At 42.9% G+C, this 24,998-nt stretch overlaps 1 protein-coding gene across 6 annotated transcripts in view; it reads right to left on the reverse strand.

Moving 5' to 3' along the window:
- CNOT6 (CCR4-NOT transcription complex subunit 6) overlaps window positions 1-24,998 on the reverse strand; it is a 51,765-nt gene that overhangs the window by 25,387 nt on the left and 1,380 nt on the right. The window contains exons 2-3 of one of the 6 annotated variants that reach the window (XM_084637517.1): window positions 23,414-23,793; window positions 18,363-18,479 (exon numbers count right to left, since the gene is read on the reverse strand). The exons of 2 other annotated variants lie outside the window; for them this stretch is intronic. The gene's annotated coding sequence lies outside the window, so the exon portion shown is untranslated. The remainder of the gene's footprint in view (window positions 1-18,362; window positions 18,480-23,413; window positions 23,794-24,998) is intronic. 3 more of the 6 variants (XM_084637514.1, XM_084637515.1, XM_084637516.1) reach the window with 3 other exon arrangements.

Raw genomic sequence — 24,998 nt, forward strand, 5'->3', positions numbered from 1 at the left:
TATGGGAAGATTTAGATTTAACCTAACCCCGAGTGCAGAGACAGATATGTCAATGGAAGAATACTTCTGTTAATGCAGCTACCATTGCTCAGGCAAGTGGTGTTACTACACAAACAGAAAAACCCTTTGCATCAGCGTAGGCTACATCTAAACTACAGGTTTGCTATGGCCAGTATAGTCTGTGCCAGTATAGTCTCCCTAATGGAGAATGCTCTTAATGCATTGCAGAGACAGGCAGGGGAAACAGCTGTGAAACCTCCCCAGAGAGGGTTTGCAAGTAGTTTAGGGCCCCCTTTCGAGTCCCATCCCCCCTTTTAGTTTTCAAATAAATAGTCACTGAAAAGCAATGAAGGGTGGATGCATTCATTCCCTTTCAAGGGAGCCACATACTAAGGGAATTTAATAGGACAGTGTCTAAGAAGCCCCCTCCCTAACAATATTTGTTGCCAAGGAAGAGGTTAAGAATATGCCACAACATAAATGAACAGCCCTTTACTTCATTCTATTTATCTTTACTAGACAATGATTCTTCAACCTACTTTTATTTTCCTTAACTCAACAAACAAAATAAGTCCCCAAAATCCTGGAAAAACTTCCAGCACGTAAAGAGTCCAGTTACTGGAGAGGCAGCAGCAGATGGGGGCTCTCTTCAATCTTTTGTTCTACTCATTTTATTATTTCTTAAAGATTAGCGGGGAGGAAGACAACTAAAATAGAGCAGTCAATCCCGATAGCATGCAACAACAACAACTACCCCTTAACTAGCAAGGGCCTACATTCTGCTTACTGGGCTTATCAGTAAACTTCCACTCATCAACTTAAAAGGCTCAGGAAATAGATAATTATAAGTAAGGCTACGATTTTGTCACGGAGGTCGGTGGAAGTTACATGGCTCCGTGGCTTCAGCCTGCGATGGTCAGGAGCTGCAGAGTCCCCTGCCACCCATGGAGGCAGGGAGCTGTGGAGTACCCTCGCCGCCTCTTGCTGCCCCCTGAGTTCCTGGCTTCCGCGGGTATCAGGGGAACCCCCGAGCTCCCGGCCGCCAGGGGGGGTGAGGTCCCTGGGAGCTAGTGGTGGCAAGGGCACCCCGCAGCTCCCAACCCCCACAGGTAGTGGGAGGGACCTCCAGAGCTGCTGGAGGAAGGGGTACCCCACAGCTGCCCCGCTTCAGGCGGCTCATGAAGGCCACTGCCCCACTTCAGATGGTGTGGGGGCTCGCAGATCCCCATTTTGTCCCGGATATTTTTAGTAAAAGTCACGGACGGGTCACAGCTTCTGTGGATTTTTCTTTTTTTGCTGGGATCTGTCCGTGGCTTTTACTAAAAATATGAGACAAAAGCTTAGCCTTACTTATTAGCACTAAAAAGAATTTAATAGGGCTCATTGTAGTGAGATCTTGTTATTTACAGTATTTTTACAAAATACACATCACGGTACAGTTACTAGTACTTTAAGAAACTCAGTAAAACTAATTTACAATTATCAAAATACATTGACAAACAGTTCTATGATGCATTCTTTGCCTGTTTCACTTGATAATTTGCAGTGGTTCTCCTATTTAGACAGAAACATCCCCTTGACAGAGGGTCCCCTCTTCTTTGTAAACAAACCTCAAACCCGACAAACTCCTTACACCGAACATGTATCTTGGAGGGTATTTATTCATAAGGGATATTATATGAGTTATCTACAGAAAGCTCATAACTTGTCAAGACTCAATATCCTGGTGATATGCGTGTATGGGTAATATTTAAGGAACACTTTTTTATATTCAAAGTATGCTTTATGGATTTGGAATAGAAATTAATCACCACGAGGAGAAGTACCACAGTGATGGCCCACTCAAGCAGGAGGGAGTTGTCACTCCTCCCTAATCAGCAGGTCAGGTAATGCAAGGCTAGCATTGACTAGCATTGCTCCCTCCCAAAACTATCCATGAAAAACCATCAGAGGCACAACCAAACAATTGAAACCTCTTGGAGGTGAAAAAGGAACATTACAGATTGAACTTAAACCTGGCTGTGAGAAGAAACAAAAGGCTATTTGCAGTATAACACAGGAGGAAGAGAAGCACTCTAGGTCCTTTCACTAAGGCAATGTCTAGGGGAACCTGGGTGCTTTTATGAACATTTGGGTCTTGGTTCTTGTGACACCAGCTAGCTCTGCAAAAGACTAAACTTTTGGGGGAAAACCTACTTTATTATATAGGAAAGGTAACTATTGATAAGTGTAGACCCAGGGTTGTATCCTATGATTTTGTATTGAAAGCTTTTATTTCCATTCATTTTCTTTCATTTCTAGTTATATCTTTATTCACTCTTATAATAAAACTACAGTAGGTTTACTTACGTGCTCACAATTGCTGTGTGGTTTAAGGTAAAACTGGGTACAGTACACTTGCACCTTTGGATGCAGAAGATCTGAAATTTCTGAGTAGCCAGTGTCAGGGGCTGTATATCACAGGGATGCAATTCAAAGGGATTGGAGTGCACTTATTGTTAACCTACAAGATGAAGTTAGGACAGACATTGTCCAGAGGAGAGAGCTTGAGTGGCTGAAATGCTGGTGGTGTCAGGTAGCTGACATCCAGCAACCACACAGATTCCTCCTTGCTGGAAGCAGGGGTGATTCACAGTGAATCCTCCTGAGTACCCCGAGAACCATCGCACAACAATCTGTGAAGGGGCAGTTCAATTTTTAATATCTTTTTTTAATCATCTTTCAGTGCGTGGCCCCAGGTTTTACTAAACAGATCCCACCCAAACCTTGTGCTGAATACAAATTAATTTCCTAATGTGTTCACTGTAGTATCTAGGCGCTTCACAGGTATTAATCCATTTATCTTCACACCACCCTGGTGAAACCGGGTGATATTAGTTATTCCCATTTTACAGCTGTGGACCTGAAGCACAGAGATTAAAGCCAAAATTGTCAGTGTTCAGTCATGTTGGGTGCTCAGCTTGAGATGCCTAGGTCCTGATTTTTCAGAGTGCTCAGCATTTTTAAAGGTAAAATACCTATTCAGCACACAACTGTGAGTACTTGGCACATCTGCAAATTTGGTACCAGCTGTACCATACTGGTCATCCAGAAAATGAACATCAGACATTCAGTGGCCACCTGTGAAAAGTCTGGTTTAAGTGACTTGCCCATCATCACGTAGGAACTCCATTGCAGAGACAGGAATAGAATCCAGTTCTTCAGAAAGGGACTCATCTTCCTTAATCATGAGGTGATCCTTTCTCTACCTGTAATCCTACTTCATTCACTATGTATCTTCCAATTTCTGTAAACAAATGAGGCAGGGGTACTACAGAAAACAGCATAATTCACTACAAAACCTTGATTCATCCCCAGAGCATGCTCTATCCTGTGCACTGACTAATGGACTATCTGGTACCAGTAGCAGGCTGTTATGTTCTGAGGACCAGACACTAGAAGAGAATGAGAGACACTTTGCCAGTGGGTTTCACAAATATTTCCTGATGGAACAAGATTAGAGACAAGACTTCTGGGTTCTGGAGGAGACCATGCTCTACTGGGGACAGGCTTGGAACACAAGGATACCATCTCCCATTGCACCTATCCAACCCCCGGCTCCTGTCTCCCCACCTTCAGCTCCTATCCAGTTCCCTACAACCCAGGTCCTATTCCTTCTGGATTGGGCAACTTTCCCTACCCACTTTCTCACTCCTTTCCATTCCAGAGAAGCTGATTTCGCTTTGCTGCCTGGGCACCAACAGGAGAAACACTGCAGGTACAGAAGAAAATCTGCTTTCAGATATGGTGCCCAATGCCACAGCTGCTCCTGGCTACCAGGAGGAGCAATTGCAGGGAAATTCTTGCTCAACTCCTACCACTCCAGGACAGTGCAAACACAGTATGGTGGCAAATAGGATCATGGTTAGGGCTCAGTGTTTGTCACGGAAGTCACGGACGGAGACTTCCATGACTTCTGCAGCAGCCAGTGTGGCTGACTTCAGGGCGTCCCAAGCAGCTGGCCCTGGACCAGCTGCTCAGGCAGCCCTGGGGACAGCCACACTGGCCACTGCTGGAATGTCTCTGCAGCCAGCCGGTCAGGTAGCCCTGCAGTCAGCCACAACAGCCGCTGTTGGAGCAACCCCAGCCCCATCACACCGGCTGCTGCTCTGGAGGCCCCGGGGACCACCTAAGCAACGACCGATGCGGCTGGCCCCGGGAACCACCTAAGCAGCAGTCCTGGCAGTGGACGAAGTGCTCCCCCACCCGCGTACTTCCCCGCCCTCTACTGCCCCCCACCCCAATTCAATCTGGGGTATTTATGATATAAATCATGGACAGGTCATGGGCTGTGATTTTTTGTTTCTTGCCCATGACCTGTCCATGACTTTTACTAAAAATGTAAATAAATTGTAGCCTTAATCATGGTCAGTGCAGATGAAATCTTGGGAGAATTTACCTACCAAACTCTCACAAGTCTCTACTGAGCATGTATAAATGTATTTTTTTAGGAGCCAACAACTTGGCCAAATTTTGGGCAGTTTTTCACAGGACATCAAAAGGCACATTTATGACAACAGGTTGACTCCCAGTCCAAAATTTCACACCCTTCCTCCAAAGCATGGAGATGCTAGAGCTTCTCGATGAAAATGCTGATGAATTTTAGCATGGCAAAACAATGTATTTTTTCCCTAATCTCATTCTTGGAAAGGGCTAAACTGTTTTAGCTCATACTTAAGTTTTTCTTTTTTTTAAATACAGACACCTGGCATTAAACATTTCTGTCTGAATGGTCAAAGTTTAACAAAAACTTTAAGCAACTGAAAAGGTCTTATAAAGATAAGTGTCAGGCAACTTTAACTATAGACATTACTGCCAGCACCTCCTGTAATATAATGTTTAATTTACTTGGACAGATTCTATGGCACGATTTTTCAAAAGTGCTCACTCTAGCAATTCTCACTGAAGTCAATTCAGAATCTCAGGTTCTTAAAACCTCTGAAAATTAGGCCATTAATGTTTGTGGAAGGTGCTAGACTATACTGGCGATTGAAATTCTTAATGTATTCCATTCACGGAACAGTTGTACTACAGACTCCGCTGCCCAGCAATGTCTCAAACCCTTCACTAGAGGGTTGACACTCTCCATATCCACTCAATTGTTTCTGTTGAGATCAGGGTGGATAAAAATCAATGTTTGTTTTTTTTAATTTAAATCAATTTTTTTTTTATAAAAATGCTTCTTAGGAAAAAACCTATCTAAAGATAGTTTTAATTAAGATACATTATAGCTCAAAGATATCTTATCATGGAATAGGGATTATAAAATCTAATTATACAAGGGAGGGAGACAGGGAGAATTCTCCCTGTGCAGTCAGAGCGTACGGCTATCTTAAGCAGCCCATCTCTCAAGCACCAGCACAGGAAGAATGTCAGATTAGGTTTGGCCAATAGTACATTGTATTATGGGAACTCTAGGCTGTACCACAGCCCACAGGCAGCTCAGCATGGGCTGCTGTGAATTAGAGCTGCTTGAAGTTTCTGTAACTTATGCCTGGGGGGCCATTTCAGTATGTGAAGCAGTCCAGAATCTTGGATGATGCAAAGATGGCAGAAATCCTTCTTTGCCCCCTTCTTTTTGAGCAGCACAGAAACAGAACCTGTATATCTTGTTACCAATCCCATCTGCCACCTAGGGCTCTTTCATGCTCTTAATTGTTATATTCTCTTAGAAGTTTGAAAACAACTTGTTTCCAAACCCAATTTTGTAATATTCCATTTGTCAAGAATTTATTTCCTCCTTTGTTCCAAGAATAAGCAAGTGTTAAAAACAGTCATAAGTTAAACTTGCCATAGCCTTTGTTTACCGGCATCTCTAATGTCAGCACAGCACCAGAAATAGTATTTTAATTATAAGCAGCAGATCTAGGAAGAGTTTGTGTGTCTTAATAAAAATGGCTATTTTAAAATTTCTGATCAATAATGTGGTTTTATTTTATAGCTTTTTTTAAAAATTGGGCAATGTGTCTGAATGACTTTCCACACCAGCTTAACCATTTTACAAGTCTGATTTGAGTAAAAAAAAGTGTGACAATATTCCCTTTTAGTTTTAATGCTAGCATCCCATGTTTTGCTGCCTATATTGGGATAAGGTTCTTTAAAGCAAATGAAAGACATTTCCATTGGAAAAAAAATATTCAACAGAGATTACACGGAGTTAGAATATTTGCTGACATGTTACTATGTAGTCAGCGGAACATTTCAATTGTATTGTAATAGGTTGTAAAGTATGTCTGAGGTATAAAAAATAGACGTATTATTGAATAAAAAGGCTATCGACCTTATTGAATAAAAAGGCTATCGACCTGCTTCGAAGGTGAAGATTTGCCAATATTCGTTACTTTTACTGAAAAGGTGCCTAACAGAAAGTAAGTAGAAAGAAGCTTGGCTGACTGAACTTACTTTTAGAAACTCGACATATGTAACAGAAGCTAAAGACAGCACACCCTTAAAGGTGACTTGCAAAAAGGAAAATGTGCTTTTCCCCCGCCCCCCCTTCCTTTTGAGCTGCTTTATGATGGTATAAAGACCTGAAAGGTTTTTGTCAAGTTTCTGCTTGTTGTTTACATTTGTGACAGGTTGCAACTGTGGCATCCCCTTGTGGCCTGTCAGGGCACAACTCACCCAACTGTGGGTCTCTGCTGGAATGTGACTGTGTCCATGAAATCCAAGGTAGCAGTGCTTTGGCTCTCTGGCCAAGTCACACTTCAGTTCCATCCCTTCCAGGGTGTTAAGGTCCAAAGGAATTCAAGAGCCACAACACAAAACAGGGTCATCCAAGGGGCACCACCCTTCTATTTAGGGTTTATCTTCACACAGTCTAAGCTTCTGCCAATCCCCCATGGTCTGATCATCCATTCTAGCAAGGGCTTATCCGGCCAGCAAGCTAGCTCAGTCTCTGGTCTGCAACTGGGCCTACTCTCCTACTTTTAACTCCCCTCTCCATGCCTGACATTTGATGCAGGTATAGCAGGGTGAGGCCAACTCGGTTCATATGCTCTCCTTAACCCTCTCCTTGCCAGCGTAGGACCTATTTGTCCCATCACACGCTATAAATCCTGGTCTTTTCTACTCTGGAAGATTCTGGTTACTGGAAAACTAATGAAACACTACAAGAGGATGAAAGTTGAGCAGTTAACAGACGGAGAAGTTTAGTCAGACAACTCAACTTTGTTTTTGTCAATAGCTATAAGACTAATGGCTTATTAGCACTTAAGATAAATATTTGTCTTAAAGATTCAACGTGACTATTCCTTCCACTAAGGTGTGATTTCAAAATGCCTAAGACCTCTAGAAAAAAGTGCTCCAGCAAAACCAGAGAGGAACAGATCTGATTACTACTGGTATTTCCAAGATATAAAACAAACAAAAACTTTTGAAAACCAAAGAAATCTCCCAGGTCTCAACACTATAAAGATTCAAAAAGGGACAAGTACTTGTTATAAAAATCCTCTGCAAGTCTCTGTTGAGTATTATATTAGTAATCAAAACGTTATGTTTAGTATTAGCAGTTCAATATTTTTTAATTTTTATTTGTAGTACTCTACAAGTAGTGGATTTTCTGTGGCGAACCACATACTGTACGGCAACAGCAAGTCCATAAAGATGCATTAACACTTATTACTGAAAATGTGTATGTTTTATCCTTTTGTCTTATTCTTAGGGATAAAGAAAAAAACTAAAGCAGTTAAGTCATAATTCTCTATTTGCAACAAGGCAATCTTTTCTATAATCAAATGTGATGTCAAAGGCTTGTAACTTTAAATACAAGAACAAAAATTCCTATTAGAACCAGCTCAAGTATGTATTGCTAATATGTTTTTCAAAAGTTTCCCCCGAGGCAGCAGCAGCTCCTGTAAATTGCTCTTAATATACCAACATTTTATGTGGTTACATAATGGTAGTAAGCATTTGTAGAGGAGTCTGCTACAGAGGAGCAATGGACAGTTATCAGAGAGAAATGGACATATGACATGAACAAGTAAAAATTTCTTGCCAGTTTATCTCAACCGTCTCATTCTTTTCTTTTTTCATTCCCTGCTGCAGCTCTCTGTATCACTAATGCATTTGTAGGGGCACAACCCTTTAGGGAATCCAACCCCACAGTATTAAATAGCTAAGAACTGGCAATTTTTCCATCAGTAAATCAACAGTAGAAGGGCTGTCAATACTGGAACTCTAAGCAGCACAGTTTTAACCTAATGAATCAGTCAACAAAAGCATAATTTCCTATGATAAATTTTTGGACGAAAGTCTAGTGAAATCAAATTTTCAGTTCATAATTCATCAATAAAGTTCAATTTTGGATGCAGCTGAGTCTTCCCCATATGTATATTCTAAAGCAGCGAACTATTGTTTGCTTGTAATATCTGATCCCACCATGGAATCACTTCATGGGAATGTAATAGTTAAAATGATTCTGCCAAGTTCTGTACTAAAAATTTATCTCATAAGGGATTCTGCTAGTAAGTATGCTAACTGAGGATACGATATGATCGGGATGGGCTTAAACAATATTAACAGACATCACTCCAAATTTACAATACCACTAATATATTAAAAACAAAAAACAGATAATGAATCCAGAAAATGTAAACATTAGAATTAAATGTTACAGATCCCTAAAATATGCAGAATGTTATATTTATGGCTACTGTGGTAGCATCCAAGACCCCTGGTCATGAACCAGGGCCCCTATGTTAGACACTGTATAAACAAAGAACAAAGAAAGCCCTTCACCACAGGGCTTGCAATCTAAGGAATGACAAGATACAACAGTTCAATGCAGACCAGCACAAGGAAATAATGAAACAATATTGGCCAGCATGCTAGGCAGAGGTCACAGCAAATTAGCTAATCATTGTCAAGTATTTTGTAGACATCACAGCAAAGGAGAGTTTTAAGGACGGATTTAAGGAAGGACAACGGGGTAGTACTGTGGTTGTTTAAAGGGAGCTCCTCCCAAGCAGGGGGAACAGCATGGGAGAAAGCACAATGGACTCTTCTGAAAACTGAAGAAGTGGGTGATGACAGCTGGCATCACTAGCTGATTGGAGGAGGAAGCTGACATCTCAATAGCATGTGAGTTATGATAAATAGCCCGGGGATTGGGCAATGGGCCTTAAAAGTGAAGACAAGTAGTTTATATTTGATGCAACATAGAAAGGGAAGACAGTGGGGAATGCAAAGAGAGTGGTGACATGGTCAAAGCAACAAGCTAGGAAAGTTATCTGTGCAGCACAAAACTGCATTTGTCAAGGATCGAATAGAGGCCGTTACCATAATCGAGACAAGAGATTACGACAATCTGGACAAGAGTTTCAGCTGTGCAGATGGATAGGAAAGGCTATATTTTAGGGATGTTATGCAGAAAGAATTGGAAAGATTTAGATGTGGCTTGGATGAGGATCTAGAGAGGGCTGAGTTGAAGATGACACTCGGATTATGGGCCTGAGTGACAAGGAGTGTAGTGGTATTATCCACGGTGATTGAGAGAAGAGGGAAAGAAGCAGAGGACTTTGGGGGGAAAAACAGGAGTTCCGTTTTGCCTACATTGTGATTAAGCTGATGGCTGGACATCTACAAGGACATGCCAGGGAAACAGGCTGAGATTTTAGTTTAGACAGAAGGTGAAAGGTCTGGAGTAGAAAGGTAGATTTGAGAATCATCCGCATAGAGATTATAGTTGATCTTGTGTTTGCAGATCAGAGTGTGCAGAGTCAAGGTGCAGGGGGAGAAGAACAGGTGACCAAAGATGACGCTCTTTGGACAAAATTCCCACTGAATTTTAGGGGTTGGAAAGGATCCTCTGAAGGATATATTGGAGAGGTAGCAGAACCGGGTGATGTCTGAGTCACAGAAGCCAAGCAAGAACAAGATATCACAAATAAGACTGTGGTAGACAGTGTCAAAGGTGGCTTACAGGTCGAGAAGGATGATGATGGAAAGTACTGGTTCTGAGCTAAGGCCAGGAAAAGGCTATTAGATACTTTTTGGTGACTAATTTCAGTGGAGTTGTCACAGGGTAAGTTGCCTTGTTAAGTGCTCAGCTGCACCTGTGCTAGTTTTGGCCATGCCTCCAAGTCCAGGTAATGAGTAGTCACCTGACAAGGAGTCAAGTGATCAGAACTGGGGCATGCTGGGGGATAAAAAGGAGTCATGGGAGAGGAAAGAGGCTATTGCTGGCAGCTGCCTGCTGAGTAGTGTATGCAGCCCTACTGAAAGAGGGTTGTAGAAGGAAACGATGCCACTGCTCAAGAGGCTAAAGAAGGGTGTGATGGGACAAAAAAAAAAAAAAGTGCTGTTGCTGAAGGAATCCAGCATCAGGGAGAAGAGACAATAACCCAGAAGAGGGGGATATTGGGGGCTTAGCTGGAGGGCCATGTCAGCAGTAAATGACTTTCTTCACGGCTAAAAGATAGAAACGTACAAGCAACTTTTCATTACTTCTTACTAATTATAAACCCTCAAACTGGCTAAAGATTACATCAGAAAATGAGTGATGGTACATGTGACATACAGTAGTTCTCATCAAACACTGATGTTGGAAGCTCAGACAAGACCGTTCACTGGTGGAAATTCTGCAAACCTGTCACTTTGGTAACAACTGTTTCCCATGTAATCCAAACTTTCATTTGAAAACAGGTTCCAGCTGTTTCTGTTACAAAAGTAAGCTTTTCTTGCATCAACAGTAAGAGGATGTGTCTTCACTGCAGAGTAACTTTTCACTTATGCTCTTGGGTGTTGCCCTTAATCCCCCAACCATGCACAGAAGAAACCCTTTCACACATATGGTGTTTTCAACCTGGGCTGGCAGGTTCATCTGGGCCCGCAGGCTAAAGCCTGAGTGGGATTTTCACTCTGGTGGGTAACCTGCCCAGTTTATAGTGATGATGCAAAGTAAATCATCCAGGTGCTGGTATTTTTCCAATGCCTTCCTACAATTACACCCCCATGTGTCCAGGAGGACAGACCAGTTATCCTACAATTCACTGGGAAAGATTCACAGAGTGGCTCAGCTTACTGATATGGGGGAATATGTCCCCAGAAGACTGAGTGACACACACAGGTAGCAACAATGAGGACACAGTAACTCCAGTGTGGCTTTGCAATATGGCTGCTCACCCGTAAAGTAAATTAAGCAGGGTACTCAGACCCGAGCACTGATCTCCTGAGTTAACTTTACAGTGAAGACATACCCAAATAGTATTTTTGCCTTGTTAAACACATCTTGCAGAAATCTATCCCCACCCACAGAGCAGTAGCAAATGTGAAATAAGGTCCTTTCCCATTCCCATCATCCAGACTCTAGTTAAATATTAACATTTAAATAAAATCAAAATCTTAACTGAACTCAAAGTACATTGCTTTTAGATCATTTGAAAGACATGACAGCAGTTTTCAACAAACTATATAGCCAAATTAAAACTGTTAGCCTTTACTTAAGAGGGTCAAAAACTACCTGTTAGGACCTCTGAAAATTAGCCTCTTTAAATGGAAGGTAAATCATGTGCTGCAACTTTGGAGAACGCCTTCTATACATTGTATTGGGGAAGAGTACTTGAGCGGTGAGGACCAATATTTAAGATATAATGTAAACATCACCGCATCTTTAGGGATGCTGTGTTGCATTTGCTTTCTACTAAAAAGGTAGTCTGTGGGGCCCAAACAGGTTGAGTTTCTTCTGTCAGCACGGTCTTAAATTCTCAGTCCTGTTTTATGAATAGGCTCACTCTACCCATTCCCCAAACAAGAATTTTAAAAATTACACTAAGCTAGAAGACTGTTCTGGTTTTCTGTCCCCTTCCCTCCTTATGTAGTAATTGCACTGTGGTTCATTACTTCCTGCCTAGATCATGAGAAAGTGGTGGCACTGTTAGAAAATTACAATTTTCGTAACGCCTAAGTCTCTAATATTCACAGTACAAAACTGGTAAGCTTCAGCAATTTGACTGCCAGATAACAAAAAAGATGCCCAAATCTTTGAAAATAAGTATTCTCAGTTAAGAGTTTCATCCACATTCTCTCTGAGAACAGGAATAAGAGAGTTCCTTGATGTTATGAGGTGTGGTTATTTGGTTTGGCTACCGTCCTGGGAGCTATTTTTATTAATTGAACTGGTAGCCAAAGATATCTCCTATTTCAAAAGATATTATACTCCAGCAGTTCTCCTTCAAGATAAAGGAGCCTGATTTCAGGAATTTCCAGAATTCAGCATCAATTCTTCATTTGGCCAGAATCACAGAAATGTAGGACTGGAAGGAAACTCAATAGGTCATTTATTACAATCCCCTACGCTGAGACAGGATTAAGTATTACTCTACACCATCCCTGACAGGTGTTTGTCTAACCTGTTCTTAAAAAGCCTTCAATGACAGATTCCACAACCTCCCTTACTGTCAGGAAGTTTTTCCTACTGTCTAACCTAAATGTCACTTGTTGCTACGAGTAAATGAAACTGATGCAATCATCATCCGATTATTGTTGCTCCTATAGACCCTACTGAAGCAGCATATGGAAGCAGCACAAGTGTGATGCCTCCATAGGATTTTTCCATAAGGAATTTTTTAACCACCACAAAGTACGAGAAAATGCAAGATTCCTTTGCTCCCACTTGGAATTTAAACCTCAGTATAATCTATTCAAGAATCTTCTGTCAAGTATATCTGACACAAACCTGGTCAGTGGTCCAAGGGTATCCCTTCTGATAATTTTTAAACATATTTTTCTGTTACCTAGCAATACAAAACCACAAGCTATACCTCCTCTTCTTGCTGACCAAGGCCTGGTCTAAATCTAAAACTTAGGTCAAACTAACTGTGTCACTTAGGGAACATGAAAAATTCACACCATTGAGAGATGTAGTTAAGTTTCGGGATACACACCACAAGGTTGACAAAAGAATTCTTCCGTTGATCTAGCTACTCTCTCCTGAAGGGGCGGATTCACTACAGCAATGGAGAAGACCCTTTCCTTGCTGTAGCACTTGTAGTGTAGACATACCCCAGGTCAGTCATTTATATTCACATACATCACTGCATTAAGAGTTAACAATGACATACAAATGCAAAATCCTAAAAGAATCTATCATCCTTGTTTCTTGCAAACAAGTTTAGAATAGGATTAGTTATGTAAAACTAGTGATTTGATTTTTCTACTCTAAAATTTACATACTTCCTTACAATTACATAAAAACAGGTTATGTAGCTAATTTCTTTGCAACCTAAAGATTCTTAAAAGATTTGTAACAAATTCTGTAAAGTACTTAAAATCTAACTGAAGTCAGCTGCAATGAGCCTTCAGCACCAACTGAAAGACACAGAGCCCAGCTCTATGCTGAAAGCCCCCAAAAAACTTTTCTTAGCATAAGCCTAGGCTATTTTCAATGGGGGTGGAGTTCTGCTTACTCAGCACACCTTTAAGCCTTATTCAGCAGGTTTCATAAAGTCTGATGCACTCAGAATCCAATCAGATACATATTAAAAATGGCCTCCAGTCCACAACTCATTCCTCCTGAGAATGCTATGTTCCCTATTAGGTTTGTATATCTCCCTGGTGCTTTTGAGTCACCTTTATTTTTAAAGGCCTTCTGTGGGAAGGCAAATAGAGAGCATATTCTTAATAAAATCAAGCCTGCAGGGAACACCCTACCAATTTTCCATTTTAAATTTGAGTAGTTTCCTTCAATACAAAAATCCAGAATGCAAACTCTACAATTGGAAAATAAGGTCTTGCCTTTTCCCAAAAAGCCATCATTTTCCTTTAAAAGGAACAAGAAACATTTTAGAGTTTTACAAACTAAAGGATAAAATCTCTGAAGCCTAGAAGTTCTGAAAAACTCCTAATTTAGTCACTATGGTTTCACTGGTGCCAGGACAGGCCAGTTTTCACTTTTCCTATTCAATGGCTGTGAGCCAGTTTTGCCCCCAGCTCAGATGACAGCAGCCAAGTTGTGCCCAGCTTAAATAGCCCCAATGGGGCTCCGCAGGGTGCAGAACAGCTGAGGTGCAGTTCTGCTTCAACCACACCACCTCCCTTCCTGATCAGTCCTCTCTCTGCTCCACCTCAGAACGTCCCCTTCACCTGGGGCTGTTGCAGAAGTAGCACACAGCTGAAGAAGCCAGCTCTGCAGCTGGGAATAGAACATTACTATGCTGGAGGTATTCTCCTGGCATACCACATGCCTGCCCGGGACAGCCTACCTGGCGTAAAGAGGATTCAGAGGAATAACTAACAGGGCTTTAAGATTATGTCTACACTGCAATTAAAAACACGCTGGTGGCCCATGCCAGCTGACTCAGACTCGCAGGGCTGTTTACTTGCAGTGTTGATGATTGGGCTGCAGCCTGAGCTTGAACGTATACACCATGATTAAACAGACCCTTAGTCCGAGTCTGAGTCAGCTGGCATGGGCCAGCCACAGGTGTCTAACTGCAGTGTAGATATAGCCAAGGATGATTAGAGTAGCTATATGAGTCTTAATTTTCAGCAATGGTATATATAATGATGCTGCTAGTTAAAGCTGTTGTATATGAAAAATACCTGAAATTTTAAAGTTGTATTGATTATTTTAATATTTTTATTGTGGAACCCCCAGTCATGATCAGTACCTTGCAGTAGGTATTGTAGAAAAATATAGGAAGATACAAGTCCCTGCATAAAATTCATAGTCTTAACTGTGCAAAATTTTCTTCTTACAATAATCCACACAGCTGAACAGATTTTTCTGAAACTTCAAAAAACAAAAGAAAAAAATGCATATTTGAGACTAAACATGAGAATGAAAAGCTGGAAATCATTTGAAAAAGCTGAGTGAAAAGGATGATTATAATAACAATTTCACAACCTGACCGCAATACCAGTTCTTATTCTTTAGACTGTCAAGTGAGATGGCCTGAGTAGAAATCATTTAGCCTATTGATTTTCATATGGACTATCTCAAAGCAAATTCTATTTATATTTGGGCTAACTACCGAATAACTCTTTATCCCTATCCAATCAAGTTAATCATAGTTAGTATACATGCAGTATATTTGGCATTTAAATGCCAAGACCCCTTATTGTATGTACCCTTTATGCAGTGATGAGCTGCCAAAATCTTAACAACTGGTTCTCTATAAAAAGTTCTGATTTAAGGGATGTGCCCCAGTATGTATTTTTTGTACCAATAGGGTTACCATACATCCATATTTTCCCGGGAGGACAGGATTCCCGCTGGACAGTGATTTAAGAACCAAAAAGCCTGACATGTCCAGGAAAATACGGGCGTGTGTTAACCCTGCCTAAAGTTCTTTTTTAAAAAGATGGGCCTGAACTAGAAATGAGCTCCGTTTCACAGGTGTGGGTCCCCGCCACTCCCTGGGGTGTGCTAGGGTGACCAGATGTCCCGATTTTATAGGGACAGTCCCAATTTTGGGGTCTTTTTCTTATATAGGCTCCTATTACCCCCCACCCCCGTCCTGATTTTTCACACTTGCTGTCTGCTCACCCTAGGGTGTGCACATGTGTGGGTCCCAGCTGCTCCCTGCCCCCCCTCATTGAAGCAGGTGTACAGGCACTAGTGGACGTGGGGCCAGCTGCAGACAGGGGTGTGGGGCAGGGCTAGCTGGAGGCAGGGGGTGCGGGACTGACTGCAGGCAGGGCAGGGTGTGCGGAGCTGGCTAGAGGCAGGGCAGGGGCTGACTGGATGTAGGGGCTGGCTGCAGGTAGAGCAGAGGGGTGCAGGGCTGGCTGGAGGTGGGGGTGTGGGGCTGGCTGGAGGTAGGGGTGTGGGGCTGGCTGGAGGTAGGGGTGTGGGGCTGGCTGGAGGTAGGGGCTGGCTGCAGGCAGGGAAGGGGGTGTGGGGCTGGCTGGCTTCAGGCAGGGCTGCAGGGGGGTGCGACAGGGGTTGGCTGGAGACATGGGGTGCGCGGCTGGCTAGCTTTGGGCAGGGAGGTGCGTGCAGCAGGGGCTGGCTGTGGGCAGTGCAGGGGTGGCTGAAGACAGGGGCTGGCTGCGGGCAGGGGGTGCGGGCAGGGTGGTGGGTGCGGGGCTGGTGCGGACAGGGCAGGGAGTGCGGGGGTGGCTGGAGACAGGGCCTGGCTGTGGGCAGGGCAGTGGGTGCCAGCAGGGCCTGGCTGTGGGCAGGAGGTGCGGGGGTGGCTGGAGACGGGCTGGCTGCGGGCAGGGAGTGCAGGGGCGGCTGGCTGCAGGAGGGGCAGGGGCTGCGGCAGGGGCTGGCTAGAGACAGGGGCTGGCTGCATGCGGTGCAAGGGCTGCGGGCGGGGCAGGGGCTGGCCGCGGGCGTGGCAGGAGAGAGGGGCAGGAGACAGGGGCTGGCCGCGGGCAGGGCAGGGGGCGCGGCAGGAGACAGGGGCTGGCCGCGGGCAGGGCAGGGGGCGCGGCAGGAGACAGGGGCTGGCCGCGGGCAGGGCAGGGGGCGCGGCAGGAGACAGGGGCTGGCCGCGGGCAGGGCAGGGGGCGCGGCAGGAGACAGGGGCTGGCCGCGGGCAGGGCAGGGGGCGCGGCAGGAGACAGGGGCTGGCCGCGGGCAGGGCAGGGGGCGCGGCAGAAGACAGGGGCTGGCCGCGAGCAGGGCAGGGAGTGAGGGGGTGGCTGGAGACAGGGGCTGGCTGTGGGCAGGGAGAGCGGCTCGGAGCAGCCCGAGCAGCAGGATGCAGCCCAGGCCCAGCAGAGCAGCCAGGTACCCACCAGGCAGCAGCGGGAGCCCCAGGGCCTCCTGCTCGGGGGAGCAGGAGCAGCAGCAGCAACACAGCTCATGCCCAGCGCGGCAGCCCACATGGCTCCCGCAGTGCAGCGCCCCCAGCGGCCGGAGGAGGAATTACATCACTTCCCTGCCGGAGCCTATTAAAGCCTCATCGCCCCCTGCAGGGAAGCGGGTGAACAACCAGTTCTAAAACTGCTTCGCACGAACTGGTGCGAACGGACTCCAGCTCACCACTGCCTTTATGCATCTACAAAACTAAATTCTTCCTACTAACGGACAAAGTCTGAGGTTGTCACACACAGCCTGACTCTGCTAACATTGCATTACACTGGGATCACCTTTGGAGTAAGATACAACTTTGGATTAAGGGTGGCAAAATTAGGTACTCAGTTATTACTCAGCTAAATTGCCAATAGCTTCAATGGCAATTTGCCTGAGTAAGGAGTTCAGAATTTGGCCATAAAGCAGCTCATCTTACTAAATACAGTTCCCTAAATAGTTATAAATAGGTACCTACATAAAGGCCTATATCGGGGTGGCCAAACTTACTGACTCTCTGAGCCGCATATGACAGTCTTCAGAAGTTCAAGAGCTGGGGCATAGCTGCCGGAGCTTGGGGCTTCAGCTCTGCAGGAGGCACCTGCTGGGGCCCGGGGCTTGGGGCTTCAGCCCTGAAGGGAGGAGGGTCTCAGACCTTCAGCCCCATGGGAAGCACCTGCCTGGCCTTGGGGCTTCATCTGCTTTTGCTGCTGCCTCTCCCCAAGGAGCTAAAGCAGAGACCCCTCCCTGCAGCTCCAAGCTGTTTGCCTCTGCCTCTCCAGGCAGAGCTAACACCCGTGAGCTGAAGGGAGGGGCCACTGAGCGAAAGAGAGAGAGCGTGCTTTGGGGTGTGTGACTCAAGCTGTTGGGAGGGCCGAACCTTTAAATTGTGCCCCCTCCACCCGCACTCTTACAGGCGGCATTTGTCTCTGGCAGAACCCCTAGTCACACCATTCTGCCGCAGGGCAGAAGCCCTGAGCTCTGCCCCCAGTCTGGTAGGTGGAGAATGGTGGGTATGGAGGGATCCGGGAGCTGTACTTTACTGTGAAAGAGCTGCACACAGCTCATGAGCCACAGTTTGGCCACGCCTGGCCTAGATGTTCGTCAGCTGCCACAGACAAATACTAAATATATTAACACTAAAACCAACGGCATTTCATATTATAGAAATAGTCAAGAGGCTGATATCCTGTCTACCTAGCCACCAACTGCTATTTAAGAAAAACAGCCATATACTGATGCAATGAATCAGGGTGGTCACAGATTGTTCAGACCTCAAAGTAAATCAATAAGCTTCTAACTCATTCCTTGAAAACATGAACCTTGCAAATACTTTATATATGTTTTGCGTATGATCTGATCATGGAAAAGAATGCCTCTTGATGGTTGTGCATTCAATGAATTCTGTAAATGTACAAACTGACTCTTCAGTAGCCAATGTGCACCTATCAACTACATGAACGATCTGTCCAGTGCATCACCTGAATGAAGAAATTGTACCCTTTCACATCTAATCCTTTAGAGAGTTAGCTTACAGTAAGGCTTCCGGTACACAAAATATTTACTGGTAAAAACTTGCCAGAAAAAAGTAAGGAAATTTCACACTGCTCTGGACTTTGCACCCCCTGTCATCAGCTTTGCAATGCTCCCAGTCAAGTCCAGATTGGAAACCACTTATGGCTGAACACTAGGAGAGCTGCAAAACAGATAAAAAAAAAATCAACATTAGACTAATCCTTTTATTCTGCCACAAAATGCACACAAATATTCTAGAATATAAGCCAAAAACTAGAAGTTTAAAAGGCTTCTTTACATTATTTTTGATTCTCTATGGTTAAGGCAAGGCGAGGTAGAGAATCCCTGGAATACCCCAACTTTCACAACCCTCCCTCAAACCCTTGTGTTGTAATGACCGTACTTGGGGTGAACATGCTCTTTCCTGAACTAGACACCACTGCTCAACTACCTGGAGACAGAGGGGCCACTCCACTTCCCATACTTTCAAGAATTGTGGGACCAAGCTCTCTCTCGTGTTCAGGATATTCCAACAAAAGAGTATACAGTGCAATGCAACTAGACTGCTGGGCTGGCCCTACCAAGACGCTTAAGTCTACTTTGCTGTAATTTCAGTTCTTAAATCAGTGGCTTATACTCAGTTTAATATTACATACAGGCCTATAATACAGCCACTGAACCAGAACAGCTTCTTGGGCGACATTAAAACCTTATGTAAATATATATTTAGCTTATGTACAAAAAATACTTTACCAATTATCCTTATAAAAATTACTGAAAAGCTGGTGCATTTGCAATATATCTTAAACTAAATATGTAATGTTATCCAAACATCTCAAGAATATAGAAAATGATTACACATTTATAAGGTAAAGTATCATAGCATCTGAGTTGCAAATTGCAAAATTCAATGAAAACATGATTTCTTGAAATAGGGAGCAAATGCTGTGCCACCTTCCCCAGTTAACAGTGAGACTTCCCTTTCAGTCAGCCAGTGTTTATCAACTAAGATACATGGAAAAGCCACACAAAACCTTAAAACATGACTTAGGAGCACCAAGCTTCTATGGCTGTCTACAATCCAGAGACCATGTCGGCACAGCTATGTTGACACAGCTGACTGCAAGACTTTTTCCTGTCAGTGTAGGAATACCACTTCCCACAACAACACGAGCTACGTCAAGAAAAGCAGTCTTCTCTCGGCATAGCTGCATCTACACTGAGGGTTTTGTTGGCATAGCTATGTCGGTTAGGGGTGTGGTTTTTTTCACATCCCTGACTGACACAGATATGCTGATACAAGTTTTCAGCATGAACCAAGCCTAGCTCTTATCTGCCCCCTCTCTGGTGTGAAAAGGGTCATGTTTCCCTTGCTGAGGCTGGTCATAACTTTCCATTATAAGCCATGCTAGATGTTCCATGTTCGTCATCTTTAAATGTTATTAAAGTGCATTAGTGGTAATGAAATAGGTAACATTCTAACCATAGTATTACTGCTTGAAGCTGACAGCACAACAGGCTAAGACCATGAAGCTAGCACCATGGTATATTGTGATTATTTTTACTTACCTTAAGCATTGAGTTTCACACCCAGTTAAACATCTCTATGGATGTCTTATTTATGGATTTTGTTATGTTCCAAACTACAGCACTAGAAATCCGGGCAGCACTATCTTAATTTGAGTCTACATGAACCTTCTCTTAGGTCAAGCCACCTCTCCCTCCTGCACAGTAACCAACAGATTACATTTTTCTCATACAGAATTACCGAATAAAAAAAAATTTAACTACTGCAGGCTTCATGAACTCACAAAAAAAAAAAATTAGGTCTGTGAGCAAGTTTTCTATAAGAATAAGCGTGTGCCACAATTTGTCTTTAAGCCAACCTGTTTGAGTGGGCGAAATGTAATCTCAAACTTTCCTAAAATAGCCTTCCCTAGCATAATACTACATTTGCAAGACTTTCAAAAAAAGTTTTTTAGCGACAGTTAAATAGCCATTAATGGTCAAAGCTGGGCAAGAACAATGTCTTAATCTTAGCTATGGAGCTGCTACTGTGGTTACCCACTTACCCTGTCAGACAATGCAGATAATGTTATATACAGTCAGTCCTAGTTTTGTTTTGGTTTAGCTTCAGGCCTTCCAATCTTTGTAGATGTCTCAAACATATGGAATAAAGTCTGTTCATGAATACCAGTCAATTCTTAAAATGTAGTGTATTAGCCATGATTCTGCAAGCTGATCTGCTTATGCAGATCCTTTCACTTGTAGAGTTCCACGGAAGTCAGATCAACTTGCAGGATTAGCGCCTCAAGTCATTCGTTTTTCCCAAAGTATCCAAAGCAGTAAGACTAAAAGATCTTTTAATATACTACAGATTAAACCTAAATTATAATATGCAACAAGGTCCTGGTATTGAGGTATGGTGCAGCACATTAAATAACCCCCTTCCACATCAGCAACCTGATGCCATAAACCCTACTTCAGACTAACTTAGCACATTCTATAAACTCCAGCTGCAGTCTGCTGTCAAATCCCCTCTTTCCCCTAATGACAGCAGAGGAAGGAGTTGAGGGAGGGAGGTAGTTTGAGATGCTGCAGTAAGAGGGCTGTTAGAAGTTAAAACCCACTGGAGCAAGCTTGAAGTAGGAAGGTTCCGGTTGTCCTGCAGAACTCTCTCTTACCGAGCTTGGAAACTCTGCAAGTCAGGAACTTCGCTAGCTGCTAAAACAAAGATGTACAGAAGTGCCATGCTGGCCTAGCTCCTCTCAAGTGGAGCTCCTAAGGTGCCTGTTGGGAAACCTCTCTCCCACAAACCTTAGGAGCTCCACAGACAGAGAAGGAACCTATTCTGCAGAGCTCCTAATCTCTCTTACAGCATGGGCTCTGTTCCAACAGGGCAAGCATTTCTTCTCCAATGCCTCTTCACCGCTGTTTACAATTATTATTATATTTTTTAAATCTTTCTTGGCCACTGCCTGGTCCCTTCTTGACAGCTCCACCAAATCCCATGCTCTTGGACAGCCATTTATGCAGCAGTTTTACAAAAGGGCTTTGAGTAATTTATTAAAAAAAAAAAAAAGCTATCTTGCAGACCTCTCTCTGGCAGTTGGCAAAAAATTTAAAAAATCAAAGCTATTTTGGAGTTATAATTATTAATCCCTTAAAGCATCTTAACAGCTTTTGATAAGCGACCTCCATCTATGCATTTGTTACATACATTTTCAAGGCTTTAACTCAATTGCAGAAATTCACTTAACATGGAAACTGTGTGTGTACACAAATACATGCCAACTTTCAGAATAAGTGAACTTTTATAGCCTAATTAAAACATGGGACCTTACAATAAATGCTATGACTTATGAGATCTATAAAATGATCACACCTCCAAGTGTAACGCACCAAAATTGGATTACGGGAAAGAATGCATAACACTATGTCAGGTAGGGCTAGACTAAACACTGCAGAGGTTCAATTTGAGTCTACTCTGTGTACTTTACTATTAAACTTTCAAAATTACATAGCAGCTTCCATGTCAAAAGACTTTACAAGCATTATTGAATCTAACCTAAGAGCTCCCTTGTGGAGTGTGTAATTTGTTCTGAAGTTAAAAATAAAAAAAACACTATGTGACCCAGGCAAGGTATAACCTCTGTCTATGGCAGAACTATGAATGAAACCCAGATCTTGGGACTCAGTCTGCTGCCTGAACTACAAAGCTATTCTCATCAGGTTTTAAGGCTTGAAGTATTTTCTTCTCAAACTGATTCTACATCATGACAAATTGTTACCTTTGAGTATTAACATTTGTCAACAACAACAACAAAAATTGCAAGGAGCAAAGGAAATCTATGGGGATAGCAATGACTTATGTAACGGGTATTGTGTATACAATCCTAGACTCAAAAGAAAAAAAGGAGACTTCCTTCACAAATATGTGATCCACACATAACCCACACTTATCTCAGAGTAACAGCCGTGTTAGTCTGTATTCGCAAAAAGAAAAGGAGTACTTGTGGCACCTTAGAGACTAACCAATTTATTTGAGCATAACCTTTCGTGAGCTACAGCTCACTTCATCGGATGCATACTGTAGCTCACGAAAGCTTATGCTCAAATAAATTGGTTAGTCTCTAAGGTGCCACAAGTACTCCTTTTCTTTTTGCGAACCCACACTTAATTAGTGTGGCTGTCTGGACCAGGAATGTCAAGTTACCCATGATTCATGTGTATCACCAATATTACATGACAAGATTAACAGAGTTCTTGTAAATTACAATATTCTGCTGGCAGAAAAAACAGAGCAAACAGTATGCAATCTTTTGGGGACAGGGACTATATTTGGCTTGTGTTTTTACAGAACCTAGAACAATGGGGTTCTGCTCCATGACTGGGAATCCTAGGCATTATGACAATACTATGATAATAATGCATGTTGCACTATGAACAAAAATCCTCACCTTCTTGGGTTTGGAAGTAGAAGGTTGTGCAGCTGGGATTTTATATACATGATAGTGTCTTATAAAGTGATAGCAGTGCTTACTGTATTAGGCTATGTCTACTGCGCAGCTTACAGCAGTGTCGCTAAAGTCTTGCCACTGTAAGGCACGCAGCATAGTCACGGCGGGAGAGAGCTCTCCAGCCAACAAAACCACCCCAAACGGGGGCGGTAGCTTTATTGGCAGGAGAGTGTCTCCCACCAACAAAGCACTGTCCACACCGGCACTTCTGGTCTGTAAAACTTTTGACAGTCAGGCATGTGTTTTTTTTCCACACACGAGTGCTAAAAGTTTTACCCACGAAAGTGCAGCGTAGACATAGCCTTAGAAGGATGTTAAACTTTTTTGTGGTGAGGTGCATAATTTTTTGTAAATCTTGTAACCTTGGAAGCATTTCTTCTAGTTTTCAAAGCAGCTTTCTCCATTATAAACAATACACCAGGTTTACTAATAGTTCTCTTCTTGCTCACTTCTAGAATATCCTGATCTCAATATTTTTATTTCCAACATTTACCACTGTGAACCCAGTTTAACAAGACTTCTTCAAACTTGGGGACACTACATTCTTTTTTTAAAAAGAAAAGATCTGAAAATATAAAATACCAAAAGTAGTTACCTGCCCATGCAGTATTATAGTCTCATCTATCTTTATATTTCAGTTCTTCCTCTAACATTCAAGCAAAGTAAACAGCCTGAACACATCAAGGATGCACCCAGAGTTCAACTTCAATATGCAAACACAAAAAAGATGCATAGTAGTCTCCTTTTTATAAATGGACTGATCCAAGCGATTCAAGTGGAAAGTGAATAAAGCGTTAATCCAAATGCGAATGGCTCCATTTCAGTAATAGCGTGAATAAACCCCCACAGAAGGCTTCATTGCTAGCAGCAAACTCCACAGAGTCCAGATGAACCAGCAGGAAGAACACAGGGCAGATAATCCTGTAAAATTACCCCAGTGGAAATGTTGATAAATTCCCAATTACGAGACCTGCTCTAGGATGAAAAAAAATGCAAGATACAATAAAATTACCAGTCAACACTTGCAAACCTTCACACTTAAAACCAGACAATTATCACAAGTATTCCTTAATCCTTTTAATTTTGTATCTGTTACCCATAACAGTGAAATCCAGATAAATAAAATAACCCCCTGAAACTAAACAAAGGACAATTGAAGAGCCATAATTGTTATAAATCAAATGTTATCCTAGAGAGTCATATTCAAGCAATTTTTGTCTCTACATCACTAATATTTTAGATCAAAAGAAAACTTAAGCCATTTTTCTGTTTTTCCCCCCCATATGAAGTGTGGATGGGACAATGAAGCCAGTTTCACAAGCAATTTTTTTTTAATTTGTAGAGACATTATTGGTCAGGTTATGTAAAAGTTTGTTTCTAAAATCTAAATTTGGGGCAAAATATGAGGAGTTGCCCTGTAAGAGTTGTGCTAACCTGGCCAGTTGGACACATAGCAACTTAAAATTCTTCACATTTAAGAACACGCAGAGTAGACAAAGTAGGTCTTGCATCTAGTCCACAGCTGCTTACTCTCTGCATGTTTGTCCCAGAGTCTGACAAATGTAATAGCAATCCTTCCCCCCAAACCACCAATTACAGAAATAATTGCTTGCTCAAGAGCTTAGTACCTAATCAGTTGGATATTATTATAATTTCCATTATTAAAGATATGCACACATCTCTTCATGTAAGCATATTGCATAAACTTGTCTTTGGAGTAATCCTGAGAGATATGTATCCAAATTCCCCTGTTTACCCCCTACATGTGTGAGTGTCCCACAGTCTCCCTGGCCCAGCCACTTACCTGCATGTCACCGCAAGTCCTGCCCTCCCAACTCATTGAATTGGACAGCAGGGTTGTCAATCACAGGCTAACACTCTTTCCTTTCTATTTCAGACAGATCTAAGCAGTTGTTGCTGTGGCCTCCCTGCCAGCTAGGCCTCAGTTTTAGACCATCAGCAGCAAATGCAAGTGTAAGCTTCTCTCACAACAGAAAACAGATTTTGTTTACAAGCCAGTTTTGTTTGTTCATAAAACAAGACTTACAAAAAGAATACATCAGCTTAAATGAATTAAAGTATCTCAATGCAGGGGGGGGGAGACTGATGGAAAACTGTGGTCTGACTGTAGATGGACAATTATCAGACTGATGTCATTTCCCTCTGTCTTTATGTTTAAT

This window comes from Lepidochelys olivacea, assembly GCF_965140295.1.
Source record: "Lepidochelys olivacea isolate rLepOli2 genome assembly, chromosome: 8".
Classification (NCBI taxonomy): Eukaryota; Metazoa; Chordata; order Testudines; family Cheloniidae; genus Lepidochelys; species Lepidochelys olivacea.